A 26745-nucleotide genomic window follows, 5' to 3' on the forward strand; every position below is an offset into this window, starting at 1 on the left:
ACTGCTGGACATGCATATGGTCACAGAAATTTGAGGGTGCATACATGAGGATCAATGGTCGGCACAACATCGTGGGCTGAAGGGCCTGTTCTGTGCTGTAGTGTTCTATGTTCTATGTTCTAATAGCAACTTTTGAAAGGAAAATGAATAAATATTTGTAACGAAAATATTTAGAAGCTTATAGAAATCAAGGAGGGAAAAGGAGTAGCCTTTTCAAAAGGACCATCTGTTCTATGTTCTATGTTCTAATAGCAACTTTTGAAAGGAAAATGAATAAATATTTGTAACGAAAATATTTAGAAGCTTATAGAAATCAAGGAGGGAAAAGGAGTAGCCTTTTCAAAAGGACCATCTGGCCCCAAGGTATTACAGATTCTACCATTTGCTTTCTCTGGAATCTTGCTGGGTTTGTTGGAAAGAGTTGAGCTGGAAAGAGCACAATAGGTCAAGTAGTGTCAGAGGAGAAGGGGAGTCGATGTTTCAGGTCAGAACCTTTCATTAGGGCTGATGACATACCAACAATAACTATACTTCAGAATCAATCCACTGAAGATGCAATGACGACATTAGTCTTTCCTTAAAAGGACAAAGTAGGAAAAATAATCAATCCAATCATTTTAATATCAAGTTTGGTTCATCTTTCACCTGGACTTTACCAGAATGGGAGCAGGTCAAGTAACAGGTCGGGGAAATACAATCTAAGATACAGAGGAGATGTTCAGTATGGGAGATTCAAGACATTTTCTGCTGCTTAGATGATATGTCTCTTTTCATCTGGTTAAGATCCAGATTGAAGGTAAAACAGAGTCATTTAACTAACTGCATCAATGTTGATTAGGAGACAGTAAGGACTGCAGATACTGAAAGTGAGAGTCAATAGATATGGAGCTGGAAAAGCACAGCAGGTCAGACAGCATCAAAGGAGCATAAAAGTCAATGCTTTGGGCCAAAACCTTTCTTCCTGAATTTCAGCCTGAAACATGGACATTCCTGCTCCTTGGATGCTGTCTGACCTGCTGTGTTTTTCCAGCTCCAAATCTATTGACGCTGCACCAATGTTGAGAAGGTCCATGTCAGGAAATCTGAACAAAATAACCTCGGATCGAATGCATTGATTAAAATCAGAGTATCCAATGGACGCTACCTCGAGATGGTACTGAGAAAACTGGCATCATTGCCAAGCTATGAGATACCTGTTTAAAGATAGCACTGACTAACTGTAAAATAATGGAGCCTGTAAAATAGAACAAATAGAGTTTATTTTATCCTTCCCTCTCTCTCTCTCTCTCTCTCTTCCCAGCTCCTTGTGTGACTTCTCAGTCCTCCTCCAGCCTTCCTATCATACCCTACCTGAGCTGGCTCCCAGTGCATGCCACCCTCATCTCGCTCCCAGTTCAGACCTCTATCCCCCCCACCACTCTCCTACTACAGACCAGCCCCCATATCCTCCCCAAATCCCACACAATCCCTCATTCTCCAGGCAGGTGATTGCCCCACGGAAACTGGAGCCCCAGCCTCTGCCTCACTCTGTGGTGTACGCATTCATGAAAACGTCACTGTACAAGGAACACAGTTTAAACCTTGGTGCATTTGCAGGTGCTTCCTTTGGCCTATCCTGGCACAGCCAAGTAGATGTAGATGTTGGCAATGGTGATAGGTCAGAGGGGAGGGTGGAGTGGATAGGTGGGAAGGAAGATGGACAGGTAGGACAGGTCGTGAGAGTAGTGCTGAGTTGGAAGGTTGGAACTGGGATAAGGTGGGGGGAGGGGAAATGAAGAAACTGGTGAAGTTCACATTGATGCCATGGGGTTGGAGGGTCCCAAGGTGGAAGATGAGGCATTCTTCCTCATGGCTTTGGTTGGTAAGGGAGTGGCGATGGAGGAGGCCCAGGATCTGCATGTCTTTGGCGGAGTGGGAGGGGGAGTTAAAGTGTTCAGCCACAGAGTGGTGGGGTTAGTTGGTGCGGGTCTCTTGGAAATGTTCTCTGAAGCGCTCTGCGATTAGGCGTCCTGTCTCCCAATGTAGAGGAGACCGTATCGGGAGCAGTGGATACAGTAAATGACAAATGTGGAAGTGCAGGTAAAATTCCGATGGATGTGGAAGGCTCCTTTGGGGCCTTGGATGGAGGTGAGGGAGTAGGTGTGGACACACATTTTGCAAATCCTGCAGTGGTAGGGGTAGGTGCCAGGAAGAGAGGGTGGGTTAGTGGGGAGCGTAGACCTGACAACAGAGTTATGGAAGGAATTGTCTTCAAGGAAAACAGAGAGGGGTGGCAAGGGAAATACATCTATGGTGGTGGAGTCCATTTGTAAGCGGTGGAAATGGTGGAGGATGATGCGATGTATATGGTGGTTGGTGGGGTGGAAGCTGAGGATCAGGGGAATTCTGTTCTTATTGCAGTGGAAGGGTGGGGTTCAAGGGCGGAGATACAGGAAGTGGATGAAATGCGCTGGAGGGTATCATCAACTACATGGGAGGGGAAATTGCAGACTTTGAAGAAGGAGGCCATCTGGTGTGTTCTGTGGTGGAACTGGTCCTCCTGGGAGCAGATGAGGGTGGTGGATAATTGTACAAGGGGTCAAAGGTAAACTCCATTTTACATCATACTTTTTTTTATTTTTCACAGGATGTGGGTGTGGCCGACAATACCAGCATTTGTTGCTCTTGGACTGAGTAACTTATTTGGCTCTTCAGAGGACAGTTAAGAGTCAACCAAATTGCAGTTGATTTGGAGTCACTTATTAGCCAGACCTGGTAAAGATGATAGATTTCTGATGTTCATGTAAACTTGTCAATTGTAATTACACCCTTCCATCTTGCTTATAAGTGAATCCAGATCAACTGTCTTGGTTTAGGTATAAACATGTTACCAATGTAAATTGGATTGAGGCTACTCATGCAGCAGACTCACAAAGGGAGAATGTAAGCAGCTCAGGGGTATTTCCAAAATTTGTGATACATCTGTATCTCAGTAAGACATTGATCTTCTGTGTCACTGTAGTGCATAAAAAGCTCTTTGTTACACCGCTGCATTTTCAGTTTGGCCTTCACCTTTGCTTTCAGTCTCTTCAGGAGAGGCGGGAAGAAGAATGGCAATGAATAGCTTGTCTGTAATTATTATCTGTAAATCTGCCTGCAAGTTGTCCTGACAACATAACTCTATTAATTATATAATTTGTGCAACGTTGCGTTCGATACTCTTACAGTATTTCAATAAAAGCCATAGTAAAAACTAAACAAAGATCTCAAGACAACCTAATCATACATTATTCAATCCCATTTTATGGACTAAGTAATTGCCCAATTAGTTTCTATCTCTACAACCACCTCCAGCCATACAACTCTGAAGTCTCTATTTTCCATTGAGTCTGATCTTTTGTATTTCCATGATTTTCTTCACACAACTATTCACTCCACATCTCCCATGTCTAGGCACTAAGTTCTGTACCTACATTTTCCCTCAAATCTTTAATTCCCTACCTAAGCTTTCTCACCTCTTGACCTCTCCTCCTTCAAGGCACTTTTAAAAGCCCCTCTTTGACCCAACTTTAGGTCATGTATCCTATTGTTTCCTGGTATTGCTTAATGTCAACTTTCAATAACATTCTTGTGAACTACATGGGAACCATTTTGCAATATTAATGAAACTATATAAACACAAGTTGCTGTTTAATGGTCTATATGACAATATTGAGTAAAAAGAAGTCTTGCATTTATGTAGCACCATTCTTGACCCCAGAATGTCCCCAGGTACTTCAAAATGAAGTACTTTTTAAGTGCAGCCACTGTAATAAGGCAAGAAATTGAGGTTCTGGATGCTGACCCCATAGTGAATCGGTGAGTTTGTAATCAATATCAATGGTCACAGCTGAGGAATGGTCACACTCGAAGAACTGAAGGCTGCTGCTCTCCACAAAATCTGCCGCTTGCAATCGGCACCAGAAAAGAAGAGAAAAAAAAAATCAGGAGAAGAGAGAATTCACAATCCAACCAAAAAAAAGACACTGAGCACAGTGGTAGCATCCATCTCTGGGTGAGAAGGTAGCCTGCCACAGCTCCCTGAGAAACTATAAATCATCAGAGCCATTAACGTTTAGAGATCAAATTAATTCTGCAGCCACCAAGGGGTTAAATTCACTTGGCAGTGAACTGATTATCACTTTCTGTAAAATTCCTTTATGTACTATTTATCACAATCATCAGCCCATTTCATAGAATCCCTACAGTGTGAAAGCAGGCCATTCAGCCCATTGAGACCACAATGACCCTCTCAACAGCTTCCTACCCAGACCCACCTCCCTCTATCCTATCCCTGAAACCCTGTATTTCCCATGGCCAATCCACCTAACCTGCACATCTTTGGACTGTGGGAGGAAATCAGAACACCCAAAGGAAACCCATACAGACACAGGAGAATGTACAAACTCCACACTGATAGCCCGAGGGTGGAATCAAACACTGTGAGGCAGCAGCACTAACCACTGAGCCACTATGCCACCCATTATTTTAAGGAAGTTAATGGCTATAAAAGATTGATATATGATAGGAACTTTACAGAATGTTGTTGGGCAGTGAGCCATTTAAGAAAGCGAACACTTCTACATATCCATCTTCCCCTGTGTAGATTTGATCTGATACCAACTCCAAATGTTGGCACATTTGGTAAGTCAAAAGATTTTAATGGAAAACGTGGGTTTAGTGATAATTTGGATAAATTGCTGATTGATTAGAAGTGTGTTCTACACTGGTATGGGAGGTGGCTGACTTTGTTTTAATAGAAATCATGATTCCAATTAACGCTGAAAATATTGATTCAACAGCCTCAAATTTGTTGTTTGATTTATAGAGGTTTATAAAATTATGAGGAGCATGTATAAGGTGAACAGCCAAGATCTTTTTCCCCAGGATAGGGGAGTGCAAAATTAGAGGGAATAGGTTTAAGGTGAATGGGAAAAGATATAAAAGGGACCTAAAAGGGGCAACCTTTTCACGCAGAAGGTGGAGCATATATGGAATGAGCTGCCAGAAGAAATGGTGGAGGCTGGTACATTACAACATTTAAAAGACATCTGGATAGGTATATGAATAGGAAGGGTTTAGAGTGATATGGGGTAAAAACAATGACTGCAGATGCTGGAAACCAGATTCTGGATCAGTGGTGCTGGAAGAGCACAGCAATTCAGGCAGCATCCGAGGACAGGCAAAATCGACGTTTCGGGCAAAAGCCCTTCATCAGGAAAAGCCCTGATGAAGGGCTTTTGCCCGAAACGTCGATTTTGCCTGTCCTCGGATGCTGCCTGAATTGCTGAGCTCTTCCAGCACCACTGACTTAGAGGGATATGGGCCAAGTACTGGCAAATGGATCGAGATAATTTAGGATATGTGGTTGACATGGATGAGTGGGACTGAAGGGTTTGTTTCTGTGCTGTACAAATGTATGAATCTGTGACTCTAAAATCATGCCTGATCAAACAATCATACTAAAAATACCTCCATTTCAAGCATTCTGTTATACTCCTTTAACTGGAATAATTCCAGATTGCTCAAACCATCATCACTCAGCCTTTGGAACAGAAAACTGGTTTGAAACTGGTTTCTTTGCATTATGTGTTAAACTTAACCTATGATTAGGACTGATCCAAATTAAAATAGCCACTTACCTCATACTTTTCATGCACGCACAGGAACATATAATCCACAAAGTTGTAAATCAGGTAGGAATTAAAAGTCTAACTGTCATAATTTCAATCATACAATATAATTAGCAACTGCATAATCCAGAAGCAATCAGGTTGTAAACAGAATAAATGTTACATTGCTATTAGCATTCAGATCTATTTTGTATGTCAAGTATTTCTGTTCTTTATATTTCTATTAATCCTTTTAGGACTTCTTTTTCATGCCAAAGGAACCATAGAAACACGTACTTTTTTCTTTATTATTCGTTAACTTGTAACAAAAACAGAAGTAACTGGAGAAACTCAGTAGGTCTGGCAGCATCTGTGGAGAAAAAAGAGTTAATGTGCAGGGTGCAGGACCAGTGGCCGAACACTTCAACTCCCCCTTCCCACTCCGCCAAGGACATGTACTTCCTGGGCCTCCTCCACAGCCAAATCCAAGCCACCTGACGCCTGGAGGAAGAACGCCTTGGGACCCTCTAACCACATGGCATCAATGTCAACCTCGCCAGCTTCCTCATCTCCCCTCTCCCCACCTCCCCACCTCCAACTTGGCACCACCTTCTTGACCTGTCCTACCTGTCCATCTTCCTTCCCAACTATCCGCTCCACCCCCGGACCTGCTGTGCTTTTCCAGCGCCATCCTTTTCAATGTGGCTAGGCTTAGCCCTCCTTCACAAAAGGACATCCAAAACTGCGCATTACCTTGCAGCTTGCTCTGGAGTACCTTCCCTATACCAGTCTGCCCCACTAACATGCTTTCTCTTTTTAGGGCATTTCTTAAAATCTATCTCTTTGATCAAGCCTTTGGTCAACTCTGCTTTTTTTCTTTTTTATTCACTTTGTGGGACACGGCATCACTGGTTGGCCGGCATTTCCTTCCCATCCCTAAATACCCTTGGACTGACTGGCTCCCTCGGGCCGTTTCAGATGGCAGTTGAGAGTCAACCACATTGCTATGGGTCTGGAGACATGTAGAGGCCAGACCAGGTAAGAACGGCAGATTTTCTTCCCTAAAGGTCATTAGTAAATCAGAAGGGTTTTTCCAACAATTGACAATGGTTTCATGGTGATCATTCAATTCTTAATTCCAGATTTCGTTTTTATTGGATTGAAATTCCACCATCTGCCATGGCGGGATTTGAACCTAGAACATTAGGCAAAAGTGAGGACTGCAGATGCTGGAAACCAGACTTCAGATCAGAGTGGTGCTGGAAAAGCACACAGGTCAGGCAGCATCCGAGGAGCAGGAAAATGGACGTTTCGGGCAAAAACCCTTCATCAGGAATCGAATCCAGATGAAGGGCTTTTGGCCGAAACGTTGATTCTTCTGCTCCCTAGAACATTAGCAAAGTTTCTGGATTAATAGGCCGTTGCTTATATGTTGCTTAGTGTCATATTTTATTGTATTATACTCCTTTGAACCTTTGGAATCACTTATTACATTAAAGCTGTTGCATCAATATAAATTTTACAAGGTGCTATATGGGAACTCAAAGGAACCAAATCAAATGCCTACAAACAGCTCATTTTGAACCATTAGTGTGTCAATATTCCAATGACTTTCAAAAATAAATTGACTCTCCTTTTTTGAAAGATATTTTTTAAAATCCTATCTTACCTTTGCCCCCCCCAATATGTTAGCAGAAGGTGTAGACCCTCGCTAGTTGAATGAACATGTTACAGTGCCTATATTTCAGATGTGGTCAGTGGCCAGTAGGTCAGTGTGGAGTGGAAGGGGGGACCTAGCAGTGTAGCCCACACTGGAAACAATTATTCTTTCCCATTGGAATATTTGCCTTTAATTGTCTGGGGAGATCCTTGATAATCGAAGACTTTCACTTCACCATCTGTCTGAAGTCAAAGTGATACTGATTACCTTTTCTGTCATCTGGATCTTAGCCTAAAGTCATTTATTCCTGATTCCAGCTGAAGAAAAGGAAAGGAGCAATTTGGATTCATCATCAAATGTTCCAAGATGTTCCATGTGATCATTATTATTGAATACAATTTGACATAGTCCGCAAAATAAAAATCAATTCAGCCATGATCTCAACAAATGTTGAGGAAGGATCAAGGGACTGAAAGGCCTCAACCGATTCCAATGTTTCTAGATTAGGCACGTTTGGTCATAGAGATATGACAGAATATCATAAAGGAGGAAAGATGAGGTGAGAGGGGTAGATTGGCAGAAAAGTGAGAGAAGGATAGACTGGTAGAGAGGTAAGAGAGGGATAATTGACAGAGAAGTGAGAGAGGGGTAGATTGGCAGAGACGAAAGAAGGATATATTGGCAGAGAGGTGAGAGAGGGATAGATTGGCAAAGAGGTGAGAGAGAGGTAGAGTGGTCAGAGAGATGAGAGAGGGCGAGAATGGTCAGAAAGGTGACAAAAGGTAGAATGGTAGAAGGTGAGGGAGAGGTAGAGTGCCAGAGATGCAGGAGAGAGGCAGATTGGCAATGAGGTTAGGGCGGGAATTCCAGAACACTGGGCCTTGGCAGCTGAAAATTGTTTTCTTTTTTGTGCAGGAATTATAACAAAGTTGTAAAGAGATATTCATAACAAGACTGAGACACAAGATTGTGTTAAATGTTACAAGCCTGACCACAATCTTAATGCCCTCAATAAATTGAGGTCATCCATTCATTAACAAAATTTGTTATCATTGCCAACAGTTCTGCGGCTTTGAAAAGAGTCCTGTTTGATCCCATGTGTTGAGTTAATCGTTGGTTTTTAAATCAATTGACACAAATAAACCATTACAAGGTCATGATACTGGAGCAGGGTTCAGAAGATAAACTGATAGGGGGAAGAAAATAATTTTTTTGTACTAACTACTCATTCTCAGGATTAAAATGAGGTTACGCGTATTCCGACTGGAATATCCAGTGATACCTTTAGGTAAAGTAGCCATGTGGACTTTGAGAAGCCAGATAAACTGCCAATAAATGTTGCCTGAACGAGCCGAAAGAATGGTTATTGTAAGGTGATAGAGAACTGTCAAAGGAACCAGTATAGATCACCACTTTCAAGAGATAAATTCAATAACACATTCTGAAAACGTCATGTAATGGGACAATAGTTTTTTTGTTGCTAGAGTTGTAAAGATGTACAGAACGGAAACGGACTCTTTAGTCCAACTTGTCCACGCCGACTAGATATCCTAATTTAATCTAGTCCCATTTGCCAGTATTTGGCCCATATTTCTCTAAATCCTTCCTATACATATACCCATCCAGATGCCTTTTAAATGCTGCAATTGTACCAGCCTCTACAACTTCCTCTGGCAGCTCATTCCATACACGCACCATCCTCTGCCCCTATCAAATCTTTCCCCTCTAATCTTAAACCTATGTCCTCTAGTTTTGGACTCCCCCATCCCAGGAAAATACATTGTCTATTTACCCTATCCATGTCCGTAATAATCTTTTAAGCCTATTTAAAGTCACCCTTCAACCTCTACGCCCCAGGGAAAATAGTCCCAGCCTATTCAGCCTATTTCTATAGCTTAAACCATTCAACTCTGGCTACATCCTTGAAAGTCCTTTCTGAACCCCTTCAAGTTTCACAACATCCTTCCTATAGCAAGGAGACCAGAATTGCACACAGTATTTCAAAATAACCTAACCAATGTCCTGTACAGCCACAATATGACTTCCCAACATCTATACTCAATGCACTGACTAAAAAGGCAAGAGTACCAAATACTATCATCACAAACAGAGATCCTCTGCAGATCTTCAACAAATAATCTCACTCGCTTTTTGTCTTCCTACAGTGAACCTGATTGAACTTACTTTTCACTACTGTGACCATTACTTCTGGTAAGACATTCCAAGAGGGAGTTTCAGCGGGAATACAAAACCAGACAAAGCAAGAAGAGTCTGAAGGGTGGAAGGGGGTTGGGAGGTGGTGCGGCAGGTGGGGAGGTGAGGGTCTATAATGTGTAACTGATCCTCCATGATGCATTTTGCACAGCAGTCAATGGTGAATTTTACCCCCAGTTTATCCTGACAACATTCTGCTAACAGTTACAGGCTCAGTCCTGACATTACTGTGGACTCATAAATAGAGGATACGTAATATTTATCCACACACCGTTATAGTGTTTTATAAGTAATATGAAACAGTAAGTGCACTCAGCCTTTTTCTTGCAAGCTCATTTACACACATTAATCCCCAGAAATGTATCACATCACATGCCTAAGGCACCAAGAATCAAGATGACTTTTGACTGCTTAAATTGAATTGGAATCTGTCACTATATTGACAACATATCAACTTATAACCAAGGGAATAAAACACACACAATTCAGTGATTTTATTCAGTGAGTAGCCGAACTGTAGAAATCAGAAAAGCTCGGGATTGCTAACCTACACCACTCCACTCTTCACCACCTCCCCCCTCCCAAGCCCCTACACCGCCCACCCATCCCAACATCCATCACCAACCTGTGGTGAATTGCAAACTTCTGTATCAGGTGACAACAGGGATCCTTAGGTTGTAGGAAGTAAACTGCTCCTGTTTTCTGCTTCTGATGGCGAACCTGCCACCCAGATTGGGCGTGTGTATATGACATCACAATGAGAATTGCATTCATGTGTAGATGGACAGCCAGATACTGTAATACTCATTAGCAAGGTGTAGACATAAAGGATGGCAAATTGCTAAAACATTTGGAATTGTGTCTGATGGAAGAGAAAACCAGCCATAAAATAAAACATTTAGTTCACCTCAAAAGTCATTAATCTGCTTATTGAATTGTACGGTGAAATAGACTGCAATATGGAACTCTGGTTATGAGTAAAGTAACTCCAGAGACATCAAGTCAGAACTTGAATCTGTCCAGGCCTTACAATTAAAAAAGGACAAAAGAATTTGCATTCACCTTATCTCTGAAACAGCTCAAAAGAACTTCAACATATTTTGGAGTGTTGTCACTATTGATGTGTAGGATGATGTGACAGGCATTTTGTATACAACAATCCACCAACACGCAGCAGCGAGATGAAGACAGTTCTCAAGTGATTTTGGGCAGAAACGATGAAATCTGGAGGTGGGAGGTCAGTGAGTTAATTCCTTCTCTTCAAGCAATGTCTCCGTGTCTTACATTTCCACCTGAGCCACTAGAAAGGGCGGATATGGCTTCTCATTTTATTTGTCTTAAGAAACGATTAACAGAATAAAATGAAAAGAAAATCTGGGCGAAATGGTATTCCTTGATGAAAAGGCATAATTAATTTTCAGCTGCAGCTTTTAGGAGACAAAGAAAAATGCAGCTACACCCAGGAAAATTCAGATGTGGAAACAAATTAGTCTTGGACCTGGGAAAAGTACAGGCAGGGGTGGGGTAAGGGAGCAGACCTCCCAGAAGCGAGGTCTTCGGAAGCTGCCTGGTAAAACAAAGTAAACAATTTTTAGAGAGACAAAAAAAATGAATGTTTATAGTATGGATTAAGTGAAAAAGGCTGAGTGGAAAGTAAAAAGAAATCATTTAAAAATATGATAAATTTGTCAAAACACTGTTTGCCTTTATTACCCTGTTGGGCTCAGGCCTTTGGGGGAACAGAAATCCAGACACTTTCTAAAGTTTAAAGGCAATAGCATTGTTAAAGGGGTAAGTAAAAGTTTTAGCCAGAGGGGCTTGGATTGCTGCAAGCAGTAACAGTATGTTATTAGGAGGACTGCTTCAGATGAAAAGCAGTAAAATAATTAATGTTTGCCAGAAGCTGTGATTTGTATGCTGGTGGTCTTTGCATTAATTTGACTGATTGTATATTGACACCAGTCATATCCTTCAATGAAGGAGCATAATTACAGCAGATGCTGGAATCTGTGCTGAAAACAATAAATGCTGGAGATCTCAGCGGGTCAGGCAACATCCATGGAGAGACAGCAAGCTAACAAAGTCACTTCACTCCAGCTTTGCTGAAGAATCATCCAGACTTTAAACGTTAGCTTGATCACTCACTCTCTCTCTCTCTGTGGATGCTGTCTGACCCGCTGTGATTTCCAGCATTTGTCATATGCTTCAGTGAGTTGGAGAAAGGATGAGATTTGCAAGTTTAATGTACATGAGTCTGCAAATTCCACAGCAGTCACCCAAGTACACCAGGATTCTTTCTCCAGAGAAATACAAGTAAGGGAAGCATAGTTTTACCTGAGAAATTCTGTGAGTAAAATTGATCTGAGTCACTAGTTGGCAGGTTTGTTAGGGAAAATTTGCACAATTAGCTCTGTACTGGCTGCACTGTGTGCCTTTTTCTGTAGGCAATGTGTGCCTGGCTTATTTTTTTTTAATTTTATTCATGGGAAGTGAGTGGCAATAGGTAGGCCACCTTTTATTGTCCATGCCTAATTGCCTGGAGAAGGTGGGGCAAGTTGCTTTTGAGTTACTGCAGTCCTTACAATTTCAGGACACTCACAGTGTTGATGGGGAAGGGAGTGCAAAAATTTGACCTAGTGACACAGTTCCAAGTCAGGATTGCCTGAGGCTTGATTAGATTCCCTACAGTGTGGAAACAGGCCATTTGACCCAACAAGTGCACACCAACCCTCTGAAGAGTAACCCACCCGTGACCAATTCCCTACATTATCCCTGCACCCGACACTATGGGCAATTTAGCATGGCCAATTCACCTGACCTGCACACCTTTGGACTGTGGGAGGTAACCAGAGCACCCAGAAAAACCCACGCAGATACGGGGAGAATGTGCAAACTCCACACAGACCCAAGGTAGGGATAAAACCCGGGTCCCTTGTGTTGCATGGCAGCAGTGCTAACCACTGAGCCACCATGCTGCCCTACTGAAGGGGAACTTTCAGGTTGTGATGTTTCCATGCATCTTCTGCCTTTGTCCTTTTAGGTGGTAGGGATCACGGGTCAGAGGTGCTGCCCAAAGAGCTTGAGGGAATTGTTGTAGTTTATCCTGTAGATGGTACAGCCTGCTGCCACTAGTTCATCAGTGATAAAGGGAGTGAATGTTTAAGTTAATGAATGGGGTGGCAGTCAAGCAGGAAGGTGTCAGGTTTCTTGAGCATTGTTGGAGCTGCACTCATGCAGGCAAGTGTAGACTTTTCCATCACACTCCGAATTAGTTCCTTGTAAATACTAAGGAAACAGGAGAAGAGTGAGGCATCATTACAAAAACGAAGGAGTTATTCCTGGAGACCTGACCAATATTTAACTCTGAGTCAAAATCAGTTTTTCTAATGATCTGATTGTTGCTGTTTTTATGAGCTTGCTGTATGAAAATTGGCTGTTGCATTTCCTACATGACACCATTGACCATGCTTCAAAATTACTTCATTGGTTCTAAATGACTTTGAGATATTCTGTGGTTATGAAAAAATGTGGTATAATGCATGGCTCTCTTTCCTCAGAGACATCAGTATGCAGTGTGAATGTGGGTGTTCGTCTAAGCCACGACTAGGAAAGCAAGAACGTTCCGAGTGCAAACTAGGTTCTTCTGTAGTATGCCTTTGAAGGAGCTGATATAAGAGAACCATAATGCGAAGCAGTGGGTGGAAGAACATAGGTAATGTGAGGACAGACAGTGTAGAAATAGGAAGAACGTGCTGACTTGTGGTTTTTCTGGCTGCCATTCTCGGTGGTTGGCAATTTTACATTTTAACAAATTAATTTGCCACCCAAAAATCAAGTATGATGGGGCCCAGATGCATAAATCCATACTCAGTCCACTAAACTTATCACATGATGCTTATAGTAGATACTCTTCGCCCACATTTTATTAGACTTCTGAATGGATCTCTCAACTTTTAAATTTAATGTTGATCTCACTCTTTGTGTTTCTCTGCAGCCATAACATTATATTCCTCACTGAATTCTATTACCCTAATACCTTTTTTTGGTATGATCTGCCTGTACTGCACACAAAACAAAACTTTTCACTGTATCCAGGTACATGAATTGTGTGAGGGAATTTGCATCGCTAAGGCTTTTAGCCATACAAAAATAAGTACGACTATTCTTCAAACAGCGTTAAATAACAAATCCATACTCCTTGGCTTTCTGAATAATGTAATAATGTCTCTAAACAACTAATAAACCTATTGTTTCCGACTAATCGGAAGCTCAGGATTAGTAAGAAGTGGTGTTGCCTGCAAATGTACTGGGAACTATTGCAGGAAATCTGTGGTCACAACTGTCAGATTCATTATTGTCTTGAAGTGGTCACTGCTGTACACAGTTTAGTGCATAAGAATGGCATGACCAATTGTAAAGAGATCCAAATAATTTTATGAATAAAGTTTATTTTTGAAATTAAAAAAAAAATCACTGTTGTACACAGTTTAGGCACTGGTGGGTGCAACTAGCTGAAGAAGGAATAGAAGATATTCAGGTGCAGTGTTACAATGGGGACAGAATCAGAGTATCAGATTAACCCCCAATTTTGCTCTGCGTAACACTCATTTTTCAGACGTTAACCCCCAAACAATCTGCTGCTTTAACAATGCAAGCACAATTTCGTAGGTCACGGTCAGTTGTGGAACGGGTACTAGAATGTCGAGAAGCATAAACAGACATATGTTGACGTAAGGCAATTAGCTTAGATGGCTGTCAAAGAACTAGAGGTCACAGATTTGAAATGACTATGCCTCAAACCAAATTAGAAGGAATGTCTAGCTAAAGTCATTAAGGCAGGTAATGAGTTGATTCACTTTCAAAACTGAGCGAAATAAATAGCGGGGTTGGAGTTTGTTGGGACGTAGGTATATACAAACTGAGGTGAATGAGTATTCCATGAGGGTATAACAATCAGGCCACTGGATTGGGGGTAAAGTTAGACTGTGGTGAAAATCAATTTCAAATCTGCTACTGCACTTTGCCTCAACAATCAACAAATGCAAGTTGTGTCAGGGACTGTTTAAAAATAAAGTGTCACCCAGTTCAAACAGAGATGAGGTAAGTTTGTTTTCTCACAGAGGATCATGAGTCATAGAATCATAGAGTCACACAGCATGGAAAAGGCCCTTTAGCCCAACCAGTTTTTGCGGAGCGTTTCAGAGAACACCTCTAGGACACCCGGACCAACCAACCCAACCACCCTGTGGCTCAACACTTCAACTCCCCCTCCCACTCCACCAAGGATATGCAGGTCTTTGGACTCCTCCATTCTGACGCCCCTCCCCCAAGTCCCTCCTTCCTACCTTTTATCTTTGCCTGCTGTACACACTTTCCTCATTCCTGAAGAAGGGGTTATGCCCTTCTCGTGTTCGATTCTCCTGTTCCCTGGATGCTGCCTGACCTGCTGCGCTATTCCAGCAACACATTTTCAGCTCTGATCTACAGCATCTGCAGACCTCACTTTCTCCCCATTCTGAACATAATCCCAACTAATCTAGTTCCACCTGCTTGTTCCTGGCCCATTTCCCTCCAAACCTTTCCTATTCACGTATCTGTCCAAATGTCTTCTAAATATTGTAATTGAACCCGCGTTCACCACGTTCTCAGGAAGTTTATTCCATATTGAACCACCTTCTATGTAAAAGATTTGACTCATGTCTTTTTTAAATCTCTCTCCTCTGACCTCAAAAAACGACCCCTTTCTTCATATCCCCCACCCTAGGGAAAAGATAACTACTATTAACTCTAACTAAACCTCTCGTTATTTTATAAACTTCTATCAGGTCACCTCTCAAACTCCTATGTTCCAGTGAAAAAAGTTTATCTCTCCACTCTGCAGGCACCCTGCCTCTATTCGGGCTTTTGCCCGAAACGTCGATTTTCCTGTTCCTCGGATGTGCCTGACCTGCTGTGCTTTTCCAGCACCACTCTAATCTAGAAAAAAGTCCCAGCCTTTCTTTATAACTCATTGGAATGGTGGAAGTAGAGTTTTTGTATATTTATAAAACAAAGGTAGTTATAAGATACAAAAGGGTCCAGAGGGGCAATGTTTTAAACACAGAAGGTGGTGAGTGTCTGGAATGGGCTGCCAAAGGTAGTGGTGGAAGCCATTTGTCAATTAAGAAACATTTGGACAGGTCCATGGATGGGATAGATATGGAGGGATATGTATCAAATGCAGGCAAATGGGACTAGATTAATTGTGAACTGGACAGTATGGATCAGTTGGGCCGAAGGGCCTGTTTCCATGCTGGAAACCTCCATGACTCTATGACTATTACCAAGGGGTGAAAGGTAATCGGGATAGTGGGAAAGTGATTTTGAGGTAATAATCAGATCAGTCATGATCTTATTATATGGTGGAGTAAGTGCAAGGGGCTGTATAGCGTAATCCTGCTCCCTGTATGTTCGAGCACAGGTGTATCCATGTAGGAACACAACAATGAAATGCCAGGACACTCTTGGTCTATTTGGTCCAGTGCCAGACAATCATTAAACTATCATGGAAGATGCTAAATGTCTTATTTTGTATTAAATGCCAGTGCCAGAATTACAGTCAGCGTCTGGTCCCTGTAAATTTGTTTACATTAGAGGTTCTCTCAAGGGCAGTTCCATTACTGATCTCTAATCAGTCTTCACAAATTAACCGTGCACGAAAGATGTTTCTGGCAACAGGATGTCCCAACAGAGAGAATGGTGCAAGTAATTAATGACTGGGGAAGACAGGAAGACAGAATGGATACATGTTAACATTACCAATTCTTCCAGATTGTCCTGGAATCTTCAGGAATTAGAGATTGATCACTCGGGTACTGCTGAGAGCAAACCAGGAGAGAAAAGCCATTTGACTAACAGTCATGAGACATCCAATTGACTGATGAAAAGTCTTATTGTTTTCCAATCGGTCTAGGAATGGATGGGTCTTACAGAACGTCATGTTGGCCAATTAATGGGGCATGGCCTGGGCATTGTTAATGGCAAGGAGTTTGATTCTTTTGATGAAAGTTCCAACTTCATTTAACAACACTAATAGCTTCTACCTTGCCTCCGTACCAATCCTGGCAAAAGGTAAACCCCTGAAACAGGTTCACTTTAACCCCAAGGGCTAAATTGATGGTCAGAATTTAGTGCAGCTAATTTATTGTTGAGATTGTGGTGCTGGAAAAGCACAACAGGAGTATCCGAGGAGCAGGAGAATCAACGTTTCGGGCATAAGCCCTTCATCAGGAATTAAGATGAAGAGCTTCTCCTGGGAATGGTCATCCACAACAAGCTCTTTTGGACTTTTCATGTGGACGCACTGGTTACAAAGACCCAACAATGTCTCTTCTTCCTCAGGCAGCTGATGAAATTTGGCATGATGGCAAATACCCTTGCCAACTTTTATAGGTGCACCATTGAGAGCATTCTTTCTGGATGTATTACTACCTGGTACGGCAACTGTACCATTCAAGATCGGAGATAGTTACAGAGAGTGGTGAACTCGGTCCGGACAATCACAAAGGCCAGTCTCCCATCGAGAGAATCCATCTACCAGGTCCGCTGTCAAGGAAAGGCCGCCAGCAATCTTAAAGATCCATCCCACCCTGGCAATGTTTTTCTACAATCTCTACCATTGGGGAAAAGGTACAGAAGCCTGAACACACGCACCAGCCGGTTTCACAACAGTTTCTACTCTACTGTTATTAGAATACTGAATGGATTCTCAAACTCTTAACGTTCGCCTGTATCTGTGTTTTTGTTTTTGCCACTGTTTACCTATTATTTACTATCTATGCTACTTAACTATGTGATCTGTCTATATTGCTTGCAAGACAAAGCTTTTCACTGTGCCTCCGTACACGTGACAATAAATTCAATTCAATTCAATTATGTCCGAAACATCGATTCTCCTGCTCCTCAGATGCTGCCTGACCTGCTGTGTTTTTCCAGCATCACACTGTCAACTCTGATCTCCAGCATCTGCAGTCCTCACTTTCTCCGCAGCTAATTTATTGTTGCTTTTACAAAGACAAAATTAGCACTGACACGAGACCCATTTGTTCACCCGGACGTGAATTTAACCAGGACCAAAGCTGCAAACTGGGAATGTAAATCCGAACCAAATCATAACCAGTGCATTTAAGACTGAGTTTATGACTCATTCAAGGAATGTGACAAGATACTGTTACACAGAGAGTCAAAAGACAGCAACAGCAGTACAAAGCAGATCAAATTCTGCTCTCCAGTGGTGCCACTATTTTGCAAACCTAAATATGGATTAGTTTCAGTGAAAGCTTTACATTCTGACAGCCTTTGTGTTGAATCCCTTGAGCCTACTCATGATAGCATTCTGTACATGAACAGAAAAGTACTTTGCAATATGCCCTGATTAGCACAAACACAGTGCTTAAAACATATTGAATTCTCGACAGCTAATGAAAGTACAACAGAGCTTCGCCTATTGGTCTCTGCTTCCCCACGCAATTAATTCACAGCTTACATTAGAAGAAGGTGCCAGTTCAGGGCTCTCAAGCACAAACAGCCTTTATTGCAGTCTGTTGACAAAGCACATTATGAAGGCTTGATAGCAGGTTGATAAAGTGAGCTCTCTGGTTAACAATTGCAATGGGAGAAGAGTTATTAGCATATAAAATAACCTAGCTCAGGGCAAGCAAGTCAGTTCCTGTACTTCATGTACAGTGGGTGGTTCTAACTCCTCAGTGCTAAACACACCACAAAGCAGTCAGTCTCCACACGCAAAGAACTGGAGTGGAAGGCGAGAGATAAGTGGATATTGCTTTACCACAGTTGCTGTACTTTGAATACGAAAAGGCACTCCTGCGAAACAGAGAGGATAAACGTATTTCACTACCAAAGAATTCAGCAGCTCCAGAAATCGAGGTGGGAAGAAGGTAAAATTTCAAATGTTGCTTGAAGTCTGTTTCGTATTTACTTGCACTGAACATTGTGTAAAATCAGGAAGGCATGGGATTCCTTTCCAGTCCAGAATGTAGTATCGCTGCGTCTTAGGTAGACAGTTAATAATTGTTCAGAGTACCCGCAAGCAAGTTTTGAAAGTGAGATTCAAATCGAGAAGTTTTAAAGGGGATGGAATCTGCAAGAGTGAAGTTAGACTGGGCTTATGGGTTTTAAAAGAAGCACTGTCCCACCCCACAACTGAATGTGAACTCTCAGACTCTGCGCCTTTATATTAAGGGAGACTTTTCGCATGCTTTAAAAGTGAAATGTGCTCAAGATCATTGTTCAGCTGAATCTACTCAGGGTGAGAGGCAAACAATTAAAACTGTTTGACCCCATGGGGACACATCACATGGGAGGTCCTACTAATGTTAGAGCATGTTTTTGGGTAGCAGTTCACTGGTTTATATACTGTTCATACTGTATAGTTACACAGTCACTGTTCAGCTGGTTGGGTTGCATTGGCTGCCAAAATCGATATTCACAGTGTTAACCATTTAAATTTCAGTTGAAAAGCTGTGCTTGTTTTAGCGAAGTTATTATTTTAGTGCAGTATGCTTACAGTTCCTTTCCGGTGTTTAAAAGAGGCCATTGTTGGATCATACGTTCGGATTGACTAAATTCATGGAACAACTAGCTAAGTTGCCAACCATTTAGTGTGATGTTTGAGTGGGCTGTCTAGAAATTCCCAGTCACCAAAATCTTGCTTCCAAAAATAAACATCAAATGCTTCAACCTATCTTTGAAATTGATGAAAGTTTCATTGATTTTCATTGTTGGCAAAATAAATCTCAGAATTCCGACCTGATGCCCACCTTCCTGTGCTCCCAGTGTTTGCTCGAGTTCAGTTTTGAACTTGGCAAAGTAATGAGGTCTGCTACAATAGCCTCCTTTAAAATATTAGCCATGACAGACTGTCTATCCATCTGTTGCTTATGCAGACTTTTTGTCTCAGAGGTTTCTTCTTCTCAATGTTATCCCTCTGTTTGTATAGACTCTGCTCTATATTCAGCCTGATGGCAAACCACCTCATCCAGTATCCATCCCATACTCTGTGTCCACTCCCTGCTCAGTGTATGAAATTCCCATCTCTCTCCTGAAGCATCTTTATATAGTGAGTCTCGTTTCTGCTGAACAAAACAACGCGGACAGCACTGTGGCACAGTGGTTAGCACTGCTGCCTCACAGCGCCAGAGACCCAGGTTCATTCCCACCTCAGGCGACTGTCTGTGTGGAGTTTGCACATTCTCCCCATGTCTGCGTGGGTTTCCTCCCACAATCCAAAAATGTGCGGGTTAGGTGAATTGGCCTTGCTAAATTGCCCGTAGTGTTAGGTGAAGGGGTAAATGTAGGGGAATGGGTCTGGGTGGGTTGCGCTTCAGCGGGTCGGTGTAGACTTGTTGGGCCAAAGGGCCTGTTTCCACAATGTAAGTAATCTAATCAAAAAAAAACCTCATGTGGATGTAGTGCCTTTCCCATTCTCAGGTCATCACAAGGTATTTTATAATCTTTCAAACAGGAACAAGATAGGCCAGTTAATTGGGGTTTGTCGGGTGTTTGTTGGTCAGGACATCAGGAGAGCTTTCCTTCTGCATATATGCTCAATATCACAATCAAAAATTCACACCTTGATACTAATTAAGATGACAAGCTGTCGGAGCAATAGTAGACCATTCAGCCAATCAATGAGATCATGCTGATCTGATAATCACAATCCCACTTTCCTAGTTTTCCCCATAATTCTTGATTCCTTTAGCAATTAAGAGTTTGTCTATTCGTCGATAAGACCATAAGACATGGGAGCCACTCAGTCCATTGCTTTAACATGTTGCCTCAATCATGCAATCAGATCCAGCAGTGAGTCAAATGCACAACTGTTACAACTGAGTGCAGAGGACATTTAAAGAATCTCATTACCCCACTTATGCCTTAACGGTTTACTTTTGAGGACAGGGATACTGGATAAAACTTGTAGCAAACTTGCTCCATTCCCACTCTGCATTGTAGGAACTTAGGAAGTGTACACACTGCCAAATTTCTGATTCCTTCTCAGTGTTTGAGGCTCCCAGTAAGAGGTTAGCTCAGTTGGCTGAATGGCTGCTTTACGATCTGGAGTAATTCCAACAGTGCGAGTTCAATTACTGAATTGGCTGAGGTTCCCACAAAAGACTCTCTTTCTCAATCTCTTCCACTCAGCTGGGGGGTGGTGACCATCAGGTTATGTAACTACCAGTCCCCTCTCTGCCTCTAATGAGAGAAGAGTCGGGCAGCACTCCAGTAAATCTACCTTTATCGTCGTCTGCTTCTTTAGGAAATGGTGCCAACATTTTCTAGACGAGGATAAAGTAGCTAAAAAATGCTACAGTAAGATGCAAATTTTCTTTCGAGCACGTACTTGCATTCCTGTGCAGTACTGAGGGAGTGCCGCACAATCAGAGATACCAACTTGTGGATGAGATATTAAACTGAGGCCTTGCCTGCTCTCTTTGATGGATAGAAAGATCCCATAGACTCTATTTCAAAGAAAAACAGGTGGATTTTCCTCAGTGTCTTGGCCCATATTCATCTTTCCATCCAAGTCGCAAAATCTCTGATTGCTATCACATTGGTGTTTGAGGGGTCTTGGAACATGCAAATTGCCTACCATGTTTCCTACATTATAACAGCAACTACACTTCAAAAGTGATTTGTTATAAATTATTACTTTGATCATAAAAGGCACTATATAAATACAAGTCTTTTCTTTCACTTTATTGGATTCCTTTTGAGATCTGATCTTGTATCTGTGAAAATGTGAGTTTATGCACTTTCACAGGAAGAATGCAGAAGCTGAATATTGTATAAATGGAGAAAAACAGCAGCTCAGAGGGATAAATCACAAAAAGCTAGCTAGTAGGATCAGGAGAAAATAGGGAAGGCAAATGGAATGTTGGCCTTTATTTCAAAGGGAATGAAGCACAAAATTAGGGAGGTCTTGCTAAAAGGCACTGGTCAGACCACAGCTAGAATACATTGAATAGTTTTGAACTCCTTAACTACAGAAAGATGTATTAGCATTGGAGGCAGTCCAAAGAAGGTCACTCGGCTAATTCAAGATATGGAGGGACTATCTTATGAGGAAATATGCAGTAGGTTGGGCCTGTATCCATTGGACTTTAGAAGAATGAGAGGAAACTGTATTGAAACATGCAAGATTCTTTGAGGGCTTGACAGAGTATATGTGCAAAGGTTATTCCACCATGTCGAACAGTCTAGGATCAGGAGACATAATCTCAGAGTATGCATAAAGAGATAAAGAGGATTTTATTTCTCTCTGACAACAGTGATCTAAAATGATCTGCAAAAGAATCAAGAGTGAATTAAGGAAACACTTTTTGCTCAGTGAGTAGGTAGGGTATGGAATGCACTGTCTGGAAAGGAATTTGGTGTCTGAAACCTTCATCATCATGTATCCCTGGCCAGGGGTCTGGAACAAAGGATGCAGTCTCAGAATAGGGGTAGGGCTGAGACTGACGAGGAATTTCTTCACTAAGACGATAGTGAATCTTTGGAATTCTCTACGCCAGAGGTCTGTGGAGGCCGTTAGTAGCTACGTTCAAGACAGAGATCAATCGGTTGTTACATATCAAAGACGTCAAGGGATAAGGGGATAGTGCTAGAGTACGGTGTTGAAGTTGAATATCAGCCATGATCTCGTTGAAAGGAATCAGGGCAGAATGGTCGACCCATGCTCCCAATTCTCATGTTCCATTTCAGGCAAGGAAGGGAGAACACCAAGGACAACGCAGGTGTTAAGCAAGTCTATGGTGGTGTTACTCTAACGTCAAGGTACATTCCATGCATGTTTCAAATACAAGTTAAGGACCATTCAAAATGGGCAACATACAGAACCCTTTGAATGATGACTGTGCAAACACATCTGTGATGTGGTCCAGCAATGATTCCCATTAACCTGGAAGCTATTCAGGTTTGATTTTTCGGTTACCGTTGAGTTAGCTCGTCTTTGATGTCAGGTGCAATAATTGATCTCAATCCCAGAGGGGAAAGGAATCGGGTTCAGGATGACCATTCCTTTCACAACCCCCTGGTCAAACAGCCTGCCATCTCTCACTATCCTTAGCAAACAGTGAGGAAAGATAGAGCTGAAATTTTAAAGCAATTGCCCTTTTCTCTAACGCTGGTCTGCTTCTGATACTTTCCTGGGAAGGGCCAGCATTGATTACCCAACTCTAACTGCCCTTGAGAAGTTGGCTGTGAGGTGCCTCTTTGAACCACTACAGTCCACGCTGGATGAATAGACCCACTGTGCTGTTAGGGAGACAGTTCCAGGACTTTGACCCTGCCAGTGAAGAATCTCTGCTACAATGTACACAAAGAAATGCCACCAGGGAACCATCATAATGTAATAGAAAACCGAAAGAACTGCGGATGCTGTAAATCAGAAACAAAAAAAAGAAGTTGCTGGAAAAGCTCAGCAGGTCTGGCAGCATCTGTGAAGAGCAATCAGAGTTAACGTTTCGGGTCTAAAACTCTGATTTCTCTTCACAGATGCTGCCAGACCTGTTTAGCCTTTTCCACCTATGTAATGTTGTTCAATGTTATTTATTCAAGGTTATTTATTGTGTAACAAAATTCGTGGAGCACCGATCATTAGTGGACTTTGAACTGATATATTTTGAGCAATAAACAGGTTATACAAAGACAAAGTAGGTTAATCTGAATGTGAAAGTGAGGCCCACACTTGTATCAGTGTCAAGTCTGCGCTAAGCTCCTATGCAAATTGATATCAAAGAAAGACAAAGTCAGACATGGCCAGTAGCCCCTTCTCACTTCCTACGGTTGAGTGACTGGTCAACAGTACCATCTTGGCTAGCATAGGAAGAATACAAAATACCAGAGGCCTGTCAGTGAACCACATGCAGATTTTCTGCTATTGGTGTTTGCAAGGTTCAACTTATCACGACCAGAACATTTCTTGAATGTGAATTTATCTACTAAAATAAATATCCAAAATTGTTGAGGTGAGGAAGAAGGGGATGAAGCTGGAAGGGCAAAGAATACCCTTTGATTGATAATGATTGTGCACTACATTAACATCCAGTTCATTTTGTTCTGGCCTTGTATTATGGTGCAGCGCAGTTTTCCAAGAACTGATATCTGTTATCATGAGTTGGGAGAGGCGGTTATATTGAACAAGCTCTTACCAATAAAGGTAGTGATTCACCATACATCAGCATTGCCTGTGCATGTTAGTTTAGCTTTCTTCAAACTCTGAAATTAGCCCTTTAGCAAGCATGTTTCAAATAAGACTAAGAGGTAAATTGATAGATGCAACAAGGGATATTACATTTACTTCAAATTATTTGCAGCAGAATGTTTAACTTAAAACTTGTCCCTTACAGCGGTGAGGGACACAGACCAGTGTGGACCCAGTGTAGGGGAGAGTGAGTCCTTGTGGAGAGTGTGGAGCCCAATGCAAGAGAAAGTGAGCCTTCATAGGGAGTGTGGGCCCAGTGCAGGACAGAGAGACCCCTTATAGGGAAAGCCCAGTGCAGGGGAGAGACAGCCCTCGTCGGGAGTGTGGGGCCCAGAGTGGGGAGATAAAGAGCCTCATGGGGAGTGTGGGGCCCGGTGCGTGACAGAGAGAACCATCATGGGGAGTGTGGGCCCAGTGCAAGAGAGAGAGACAGAGACCTCGTGAGGAATGTGGGCCGACTGCAGAAGAGAGTGAGTCCTCATGGGGAGTGTGGGGCCCAGAGTGGGAGAGAGTGAGCCCTCACAGGAAGTGTGGGCCCTGTGTGGGGGAGGGAGAGCCCTCGTGGGGAGTGCAGGGGATAGGAGCCCTCGTAGGGACAGCCCAGTCTGGACTGAATATAGGCCCATGAATATAGAAGAACTGTAATGTTAAACTTTTAACTTATTTCTCTTCCCATTTTGTAACCAGGATTTTGTACCTAGGTACCTTTTTAACCCAAGGTGGAACCAGGAATGGGGACTTTGTACACTTCTCTCTGTACTCCTGTACTTTTACACTTGCGTACACATGACAATAAACCTAATCCTAATTCTAATTCTTGTGGAGAGTTGCTGTAATTTAAAACTCATGGGGTTAATTATTTTCTGTTTTCGGTATACTATGACAACCCTGATTATGCGCACCAGCGTGTGCAGACTGAGTACCCCAACAGCTGTCAGCCACTGACCTCAGTGGAATGACAGACTCTCTAAAAGCTTTCATTTTTGCCTGCTATCTGGAGTGTCACGTAAACATTTTGTAATCAGAAAATCTGCATTTACATAACTCTCTGAAAGTAACAGACCTTTCTGTACTTGACCTTCTAAATGATCAGAATATTATAACAGTCCCTTTAGCACATTGTGCATTGATGCTCTTCTTAGTTGGGGTTTAGAGATTCACATATTGCCTCTTAAAATACAGAACGTCCAAATCTGGCTTCTGCAGCACAACGTAAAACTTATCTGTTATCAGGGTAAACACCAGGATCTGTCACCCAGACAGCAGGTTCTTAGAATATGAAGACCGATATTCAAATGGATCTACTTTTCGGATTATGCTGGGAATGTGAAAGGTCAATGAATGGCAAAGGTTCCCTTTGTGACCAAGTAAGGAGTTAGGGCTTCATTCTAATCAGCACACAGCTGCCTTCAGTGTTCACAATATGTTAAAACAGGAGAAAATAGCTGGATGCAGTTGGGATCAGGCCAAAGATCTAATTTGTTCCACTTCCCACAGTACTTGATAGATCCATAATGATAATAGTTCTTTAACTTGACTGCAGGGTGTGTGTGGCACTGGTGGTGGGGGAGGCCACGAATGTATAAAAGAAAAGAGATATGGAGAAATGTAAATGTGCATATTATTTACCTCTTTCCTTAGCAACTTTAAAAGGGCTGCAATAAGAAATGACTGAGCTGTTCTTTCTGAAACGAAAATGACGCTAAAAGATTTTCTGTGACTTAAAAACAGAGGCAGCGTGAAGACGTATCAGAAAATGGAGATTTTGTTCCAGAATGGAGATATCCATTTAATTAAATCACCAGTTTCTTTCCAATAGTAAAGTGCAAGTGCAGTGTTCGATATGGTCACTGGAGCGCAGGGAGCAGAAAGGTCAAAGACAGGATTTCCAGTTGTCACTTTCACGCTGACACAATCGAAAATGATTTTTTTTTAATGAGCTACAAATCCTGTCAGCTGTGGTGCAGTTGGCAATACCCTTGCCCCTGTGTCACAAGATCTTGCCTTGCTGTCCCTTTTCAGGTTTTGAGCATCGTAAGTTTGGACCCCTTACTTGAGGAGGGATATAATTGCATTGAAGGCAATTCAGAGGAGGTTCATGAGATTGATTCCAGAGATGTCTTATGAAAAGAGGTTAAGCAGATTCGGCCTATACACTCTGGGAGAATGAGAGGAGATCTAATTGAGATAAATATGATGCTAAAAGGGGTTGTCAAAGGAGACAAAGAGAGAATAAGAGATCATAGTTTCAGAATAAGAGGGGGCAGACTTAAAACAGAGATGAGGAGAAATTATTCTCTTAAAGGGTCATGAATCTGTGGAATTCATTACCTCAGATTATGGAGGATGCTATGACATTGAGTAAGTTTAACGAGGAGACAGACATTTTAAATTAGAAATGGATTGATAGTTAACGGACAGCAGGCAAGAAAGTGGAGTTGAGGCCAAGATGAGATTAGCCATGATTACATTAAAGGGCTGGGCAGGCATGTGGGGATGCATTTCCTACTCCTGCTCCTAGTTCTTACGCTCTAATTCCTGGTTGACACTTCAGTGCAGGGCTGATGAGGGAGTGCTGCACTGTTGAAGGTCCCACCTTTCAGGGGAGGTGTTAAACTGGGGCCCCATCTGCCTGCTTGGTAGATGAGATTGATCCCATGGCATCGTTTTGAAGAAGACAGAACGATCTCTGGTGTTCTCCCAATACTTACCCCTCAATCAGCATCACAGAAACAGATTATGTGATTATTATCACATTACCACTTGTTGGAGCTTGCTGTGAACAAATTGTTTCCCACAGTGCAAAAGTATCTATACTTCATGAGTACTTCAATAACTGTAAAGCACTTTGGGACTCAGCCATAATGAATGTGTGTGTGTGTGAGAGAGAGAGAGAGTATGTAGTGTGTGAGAGGGAGAGTATATGTGTGTGTGTGAGAGAGAGTGTGTGTGAGGGAGAGTGTATGTGTGTGTGAGAGAGA

The 26745-nt window shown here is 42.2% G+C and overlaps 1 protein-coding gene across 5 annotated transcripts in view; it reads left to right on the plus strand.

Moving 5' to 3' along the window:
* LOC122563107 (prickle-like protein 1) overlaps positions 1-26745 on the plus strand; it is a 148161-nt gene that overhangs the window by 71170 nt on the left and 50246 nt on the right. The window contains exons 1-3 of one of the 5 annotated variants that reach the window (XM_043716543.1): positions 6312-6668; positions 9456-9501; positions 13062-13216. The exons of 2 other annotated variants lie outside the window; for them this stretch is intronic. The gene's annotated coding sequence lies outside the window, so the exon portion shown is untranslated. Of the gene's footprint in view, positions 1-6311; positions 6669-9455; positions 9502-13061; positions 13217-18077; positions 18441-26745 lie in introns of those variants that run through there. 2 more of the 5 variants (XM_043716540.1, XM_043716541.1) reach the window with 2 other exon arrangements.

Source organism: Chiloscyllium plagiosum, chromosome 26 (genome assembly GCF_004010195.1).
Source record: "Chiloscyllium plagiosum isolate BGI_BamShark_2017 chromosome 26, ASM401019v2, whole genome shotgun sequence".
In the NCBI taxonomy this organism is placed as follows: Eukaryota; Metazoa; Chordata; class Chondrichthyes; order Orectolobiformes; family Hemiscylliidae; genus Chiloscyllium; species Chiloscyllium plagiosum.